This window comes from Trachypithecus francoisi, unplaced genomic scaffold (genome assembly GCF_009764315.1).
Source record: "Trachypithecus francoisi isolate TF-2019V2 unplaced genomic scaffold, Tfra_2.0 Lachesis_group6, whole genome shotgun sequence".
Taxonomy (NCBI): domain Eukaryota; kingdom Metazoa; phylum Chordata; class Mammalia; order Primates; family Cercopithecidae; genus Trachypithecus; species Trachypithecus francoisi.
Window position 1 is genome coordinate 42,626,533 of NW_022681471.1, and position 6,783 is coordinate 42,633,315.

At 42.3% G+C, this 6,783-nt stretch overlaps 1 pseudogene; it reads right to left on the minus strand.

The window, feature by feature from the left end:
• Window positions 1–1,043: 1,043 nt before the first annotated feature.
• Window positions 1,044–1,766, minus strand: LOC117077692 (annotated as a pseudogene).
• Between the last annotated feature and the right edge of the window lie 5,017 nt (window positions 1,767–6,783).

Here is a 6,783-nt window from a genome sequence, read left to right on the forward strand (position 1 = left end):
CAGATAGTCCCCCAAAGTCGTATGTTGAAAAAAAAGCAACAGCTACCTCCATCCTCCCAATCCCTGTATCCTACTCGTAAGAGACAACCATTCTTATCTCTCTTGGTTGGTTTATGGTTTTGCTTTGGTATGCAACTCTAAATTCTGGAATTATAGCTTATATTGCTATTTGCTGATATATAAATTTTAAGTGGTTTTTAAAAATTCACTTCTTGTATGGGATATGATGATTTAGCTTCCTTCTAACACTTTCCCTTCCTTACATACACACAGTTCTCTAGTTTTTCTCTTCTAACCCTTTCCCTTCCTTACACACACACAGTTCTCTAGTTTTTCTTAGAATTAATGATGATTTTCTTTTTCACTAGCTTAGTTTTGTGTGCCTATTAGTACTAATCCAACCCCAGACTTTACAAAAGGACTCTAAAACGCTTCTCAATATGGTCAACATATCAGGTAATTTGTTGGTTCCATCTTTTTTCTGGATACATCTTTCCAGACCCTTCCATCTACCTATCCCTAACCCACAGCACTGCTTTCTTTCTGGACTTTCCTTTCACCTCCATCCTGGGAATTTTCTTTATCAGTCTCTTGTGTTCAACCTTCTGCTTCCTGAACCCCATATATTCCTTTGGCCACTCCCTTGTATTGGTAGAGCACATGTTCTGGTGGCTTCCTGAGAAATGATTAGTGAGAGGTAAATTTTTGGAGACCTTATCCTTAGCATTCTGAAATTTCACAATAATGTGTCTCTATGTGTTTTATAGTCATCATAATAAATACATAGTTGGCCCTTTAGTCTGTAAACTCATTTCCTTCTGTTTGGAGGAAAATTTCTTTTATTATATCTTTGATTATTTCTTCCCCTCTATTTTCCTGTTCTCTGTCTGGGCATTCCTAATGGATATTGGTTCTCTAATTCTCCTATTCTTTTTCTCTTTTCCCCAACTCTTTGCACTTTTGTTTTACATTCTTAGAGATTAATTAAAAATATATCCATAGATACCTAATAAATAAACTTTTAATTTTTAAAAAATGTCTATTCAAGTAGTTTGAGTTTTTAAGAGCTCATTTTTTTTTCTTTTCTTCTCTCTCTTTTTTTTTGTGTGTGTAGGGCCACCCTGAGAGGCAGACAGGTTTAATGGGCTACAGCCAGGAAAACAGCAGTTGGACTTGGCCATAAGCTCCAGCTTTTTCTTCTCAATGGCATAGGAGTTGGAAGAGCTCTTGGCAGTGCTGATGAGCTTATCAGCCAGGTATTCAGTGACGGTCTTGATATTCTGGAAGACAGCCTCACTGGCACCTGTGTACAGCAGCCAGATGGCTTGATTCACATGGCACAGTGAGGACATGTCCATGTCCTGCTGTCTCACAGTCTCAGCTTGGTCAATGTATGTGGAGTCCTCCCAGGGCCACTTTTGATGATGGCATTCACCAGAACCTGCAGAGGGTTCTTGCCTGTAAGCAGGTGGATGATCTTGAAGGCATGCTTGACAAGGCACAGTCATGAGCTTCTTGCTGTTGTGGCCATGCATCACCATTGAGTTAGTGAAGTGCTCCATGATGGGACATCGCACTTTGTGGATGTAATTGGTGGCATACAACCCTATACTGTGAGGCAGGTACTCGGTATACTTCTCCTTCATGGCAGTGTAATCCTGAAGGGAAATGTCACTGATCTGTGCATCATCAGGGCTCCACTTCCCAAAGAACTTGATGTCAGGGGTTTCTGCCACCACTGGTGCTGCTGTCTCCCACTTGATCATCTTGAGGGCACAGCCTGAGCATCTCTGTTTCTCATTGTGGACCATGCACCACCCTGACACAGACAGAATTCCATTCTTATTCTTAGAATGTTTCTTTTTTACTTCTAGGATCCATGTTTCATGGACATGATGTATCTATGCATCTCTCTGAAAATGTTAATTATAGGGATTTTTATGGCTTCTTCTTCTCCCTACATTATTTCTATTTCTTCCAAGTTCCTTTTTTCAATGTTTGTCTCATATTCTTTTATTCTATTAAAGACTTTTCTCCAATGCTTGACTATCCTTAACTATTCATTTGTATTTAGGAATGTGGAAACTGAAAATCTGTGTGTGGGGAAATGCAGGGGGCAATTATTGATTGATTAGTCTTATGTCCTTAGGTGGACCTGGCCACTTCATTGGCAGACCCTACAATTATTAGTATCTGTGGGCCTTTTCTCTTAAGCCAATCAAATTTCCCAGAGAGGAAGCTTCCAATTTCCTGCCTGGGGGATATAATTCTGACTGCCAGAATTAAGGATGTTGATGAGAAAAGTAAGTGGAAAGGTGTGATAAGTATCATCCATGTCCTCAACTGAGCTTGGAAACTACTTAAAAATCCTCCTCTTTATTATCATAATTGTAATAATAGCCAACATTTATTGAGGGCTTATTTAATCAAACACAAGATTTCTGTAAAAGTATGTTCTCTTGCTTTTTTTTTTTTTTTTTTTTTTTTGGTACTCTTCACAACCAACCCCCAGTAAGTATGTTCTTTACGTCATTCTTTTTTTTTTTTTTTTTTTTTTTGAGACGGAGTCTTGCTCTGTCGCCCGGCTGGAGTGCAGTGGCCGGATCTCAGCTCACTGCAAGCTCCGCCTCCCGGGTTCATGCCATTCTCCTGCCTCAGCCTCCGGAGTAGCTGGGACTACAGGCGCCCGCCACCTCGCCCGGCTAGTTTTTTGTATTTTTAGTAGAGACGGGGTTTCACGGTGTTAGCCAGGATGGTCTCGATCTCCTGACCTCATGATCCACCCGTCTCGGCCTCCCAAAGTGCTGGGATTACAGGCTTGAGCCACCGCGCCCGGTCGTCATTCTTTAACATAGTAAAAGACTGGATATAATCTAATGTCCAAAGTGAGAGACCGATTCCAATAGTAATGGTGCATTGATACAACGAAATGGTAGGCAGCCATTAAAAGCAATCTAGGCCGGGCGCGGTGGCTCAAGCCTGTAATCCCAGCACTTTGGGAGGCCGAGACGGGCAGATCACGAGGTCAGGAGATCGAGACCATCCTGGCTAACACGGTGAAACCCCGTCTCTAGCAAAAAAAAAAATACAAAAACTAGCCGGGCGAGGTGGCGGGCGCCTGTAGTCCCAGCTACTCGGGAGGCTGAGGCAGGAGAATGGCGTAAACCTGGGAGGCGGAGCTTGCAGTGAGCTGAGATCCGGCCACTGCACTCCAGTCCGGGCGACAGAGCGAGACTCAGCCTCAAAAAAAAAAAAAAAATAGCAATCTAATAGCCCCAGTTATCAGGGCCAGTCACTTCCCATAGGGCTACTTGAAAAGGTGCCATTTCAGCTGAACTGATCCTATCATTACCTCCACCCCAGCTACCCACCAAGAGTTGGCCTGAAAAGAGAATAGAGTTTGCCTTTTGAAAACTGCAATGATAGTGAAGAGAAACCTGTCCCTATCCCTACTACTCCTCTTCTTGGTGAAGAGAAGCAATGGTGCACTGGTAAATGTTTAACAACTCATTGGAGGTATCTCTGTTGTGTAAACACTCCCACCATGGCCAACTTCAAGCTACCAATGTGACATCCATCAACTGGCTAACACATTTTCAGAAAATTTAACAATTGGCTTTCATGAGCTGGGAGGAGCTGGTTCCAGTGCACCACTAGAGAGAGGCCTCAGAGAACAGCAGTGGTTAGACTTCTGCTTAATCACCAACACTGCTTTGCAGACTAGGCCTAGAGTCACTGGAAATGGGTCAAGAACTCTAGAATAGGGTGATGGAGTTGCCAGGTAAATAGGAAGCAAAAATATTTTCCTTTAATTTCCGGTGTCCAAGAGGCATGGAAACAAGGGCCCTGGAGGAGATTGGGAGGTATGGGTTTTCCAGCTCTACCCTACTCCCAAGAAAAATACACACAGCAGGGAGTCAAGAGGCACAAGCTTCAGAGAAATGCAGAGAGAGGCCAGCAGCTGGAAGATGCAAGGGACAGCCAGTGCTTAGGGGTGCTGCTTAGCACTGATCTCCTCCACAGTGAGCCCAATTGCAGATTTGAAGAGAGGAAGTGGCAAATGAGAGCCTTCGCAGTGGTGAATTGTTTTCTTTCTTTCTCTGACCCCAATCCCAGAAGTACACATGTACTACAAAGGGAGTGAGATAAAAAGCACAGAGAAGGAGTAAGGAGGAGGAGAACTTTGACTCAAATAAGAGATTAAAGAACAAAATGAACTAAGTCTTCAGAACCGGAATGGGCCAGTTTTAATAACCAGAAGTTACTACACTATTATGAATGAGATTGAGATGGCTCTGGGGAGCTTGCACCCCAAGGGGAAAGCATGAAAAGGCATAGCTGGAATTTTGGAAAAATTAAAACCATTAAGTGGTACATGGAGATAATCTTGTAATGGTGAATGTATAGTTACTTAACATTTTCCTCTTTGTGCTTTTCTTGTGTTTGCTTATTTTTGCACAACTAAAGTATATAAAGTAATAATTTTTTTTAGCTTAAGGATCCATGTTACTGATGGGGACAAAGATGGCATCAGGAACAAACAAGAAGACCTAAAGTTAATAAAAATCAATTTTCTAGTGAATATAAAGTTTCTGGTAACACAAGGTGCTGGGAAGGAGGCTGGCTTCAAAAGTCCCAGGGGGCAGGCCAGGCTCGGTGGCTCATGCCTGTAAATCCCAGCACTTTGGGAGGCTGAGGCAGGCGGATCACCTGAGGTCAGGAGTTCGAGACCAGCCTGGCCAACATGGTGAAACCCCATCTCTACTAAAAATATGAAAATTAGCCAGGCATGGTAGTGGGCACCTGTAATCCTAGCTACTCAAGAGGTTGAGGCAGGAGAATCATTTGAACTCGGGAGGTGGAGCTTGTAGTAAGCAGAGATCGCGCCATTGCACTCCAGCCTGAGCAAAAAGAGCAAGACCATGTCTTAAAAGAAAAAAAAGTCTCAGGGGGCATTTATGAAGAGCAGGGACCCCCTCCTGGAAGGAGAAAGTACCTGTATCACAAGAAGGCAACTCCTTAATAGCTGTAATCCAAGGACGGAGGTCCCCTCATCCTAGTCATTCCTTAAGGACTTCAGAGAGGGTGTTTCTGATAAATAGAGCATTACGTCTTTAAATGAACAATTAGGTCTTCAAAGCAGCTTGAAGTAAGACGCAAAGGCCTCATGGCCTCTTGAATTTATTACATCACTGGAGAGGCAACATTTGATACGAAAAGTGTAAAAAATTTTTCTGCGATTTATACATTACCCAGAAACTTCTTGACTTCCTGGAATTCTTAATATAAATTCTATTTTCTCAGCAACAATGTTCTGGCATTGCTGCTAGCAGCTTGCTTGGCCACAGTTACTGAAGCTAACTGGTTTTGCCTCTAGCAAAAGTAATGTCATTGCCCTTGGCAATGAATCTGAAGAGCAAAGTGAAGTCATGCTTTCAACAGGTCCTTTGCCAGTTCCTTAAAATCACCCAATACAATCCATCCATTTTTAATATCTCCCTTGGCAGCAACTTCAAGTGATTAAAAAATGTCCTGTCCATTCTAAAGCAGTCCCCAGGGAAATATTTAAATTACTCTGTTACATCTAAAATTTGTTGTAGTGCAGTCAACCCCAAAAGAGCCTCATAAACATCTTGCCTCCGTGTGGGGCCATTCTGAATTTTGATTCTTGACTGGCTGACATGTTTCTGGGATTACCTGTGACAAGGTAGAACTGAGCTTCAGTGAATATCTGCTCTGATCACTCTCACAGGCTAGGCCTCGTCTCTCTCTCTCTCTCTCTCTCTCTGTCTCTCTCTCTCTGTGTGTGTGTGTGTGTGTGTGTTTGTTACAAGGTGAGAATAGTCCTTCTTTCTGTCTTTCCATTTGCTACTTACCGCCTTGGTGCCTCTAAAAGTGACCCTCATGAAAGCAGCTCATCTTCCAAGTCAGCCTTGTTCTCAATTGCCTGTGGAGTTTCCCAAAGTACCCTGTAATTGCCTCAATACTTCCCTTCACTTTAGCAAAATTGAAGTGTGTTGTAGGTTTCCACTTTTATTCTGATCCTTAGGTCTAATTACATTTACAACCTGGGCTAGGATATTTGTGTAACTGTTGTTTATGCCTCCAAATTCAAAATTATTTATAACATGGTAGATTGTAGAAATTTGATTTGCAAAATCTTTAGAAGACATCTAGAAATTATCATTTTTTGTAGGTTAATTCTTCTCTAGGTGGAACATGTAGAGAACAATGGTATTGGAAATGAGAGCAGCTCTTCCCTACATTACCCAAGAACCTAAAAATGGAAAAAGCTGGGTCAGCCCCCTTCTTCAGCTCCAGAGTCTATCTTTCACAAGGCCTCCAAGGGATGAATTGGCCTCTTGAATGTCAGCTACCATTCATTTAATACTCCATTGTGGGTTTATTAATAGTAAATTTTTCTGTGCTTTTTTTGGGAATCTGACTTATATTGCCAACTTGTGCTGTTCTCATGGTAATGGATTCTCTCCACTGCATAAAATCAGACTTCCCTTGATTTGGTTTAAAATCACCTCATAAACTTAAAAGACATTCTTTCTTTTTTTTCTTTTGAAATTCATTGTTCACTCCACGAGGCTCTTTGTGATTCTCTAGGTTTCTAACATGTCCCCTGCCCCAGACACAAGTCTTTCAGATTGAACAGCAGCTAATCTTTTAAATCATGCCTCCTTTATGCCATATGGCAACCCCTCCCCCTCCTGTCCTTAATCTCTTTCTATGCCTTTCTCTAGCTCTTCCTCCGACCCCTCCCCTTCTGTTAGG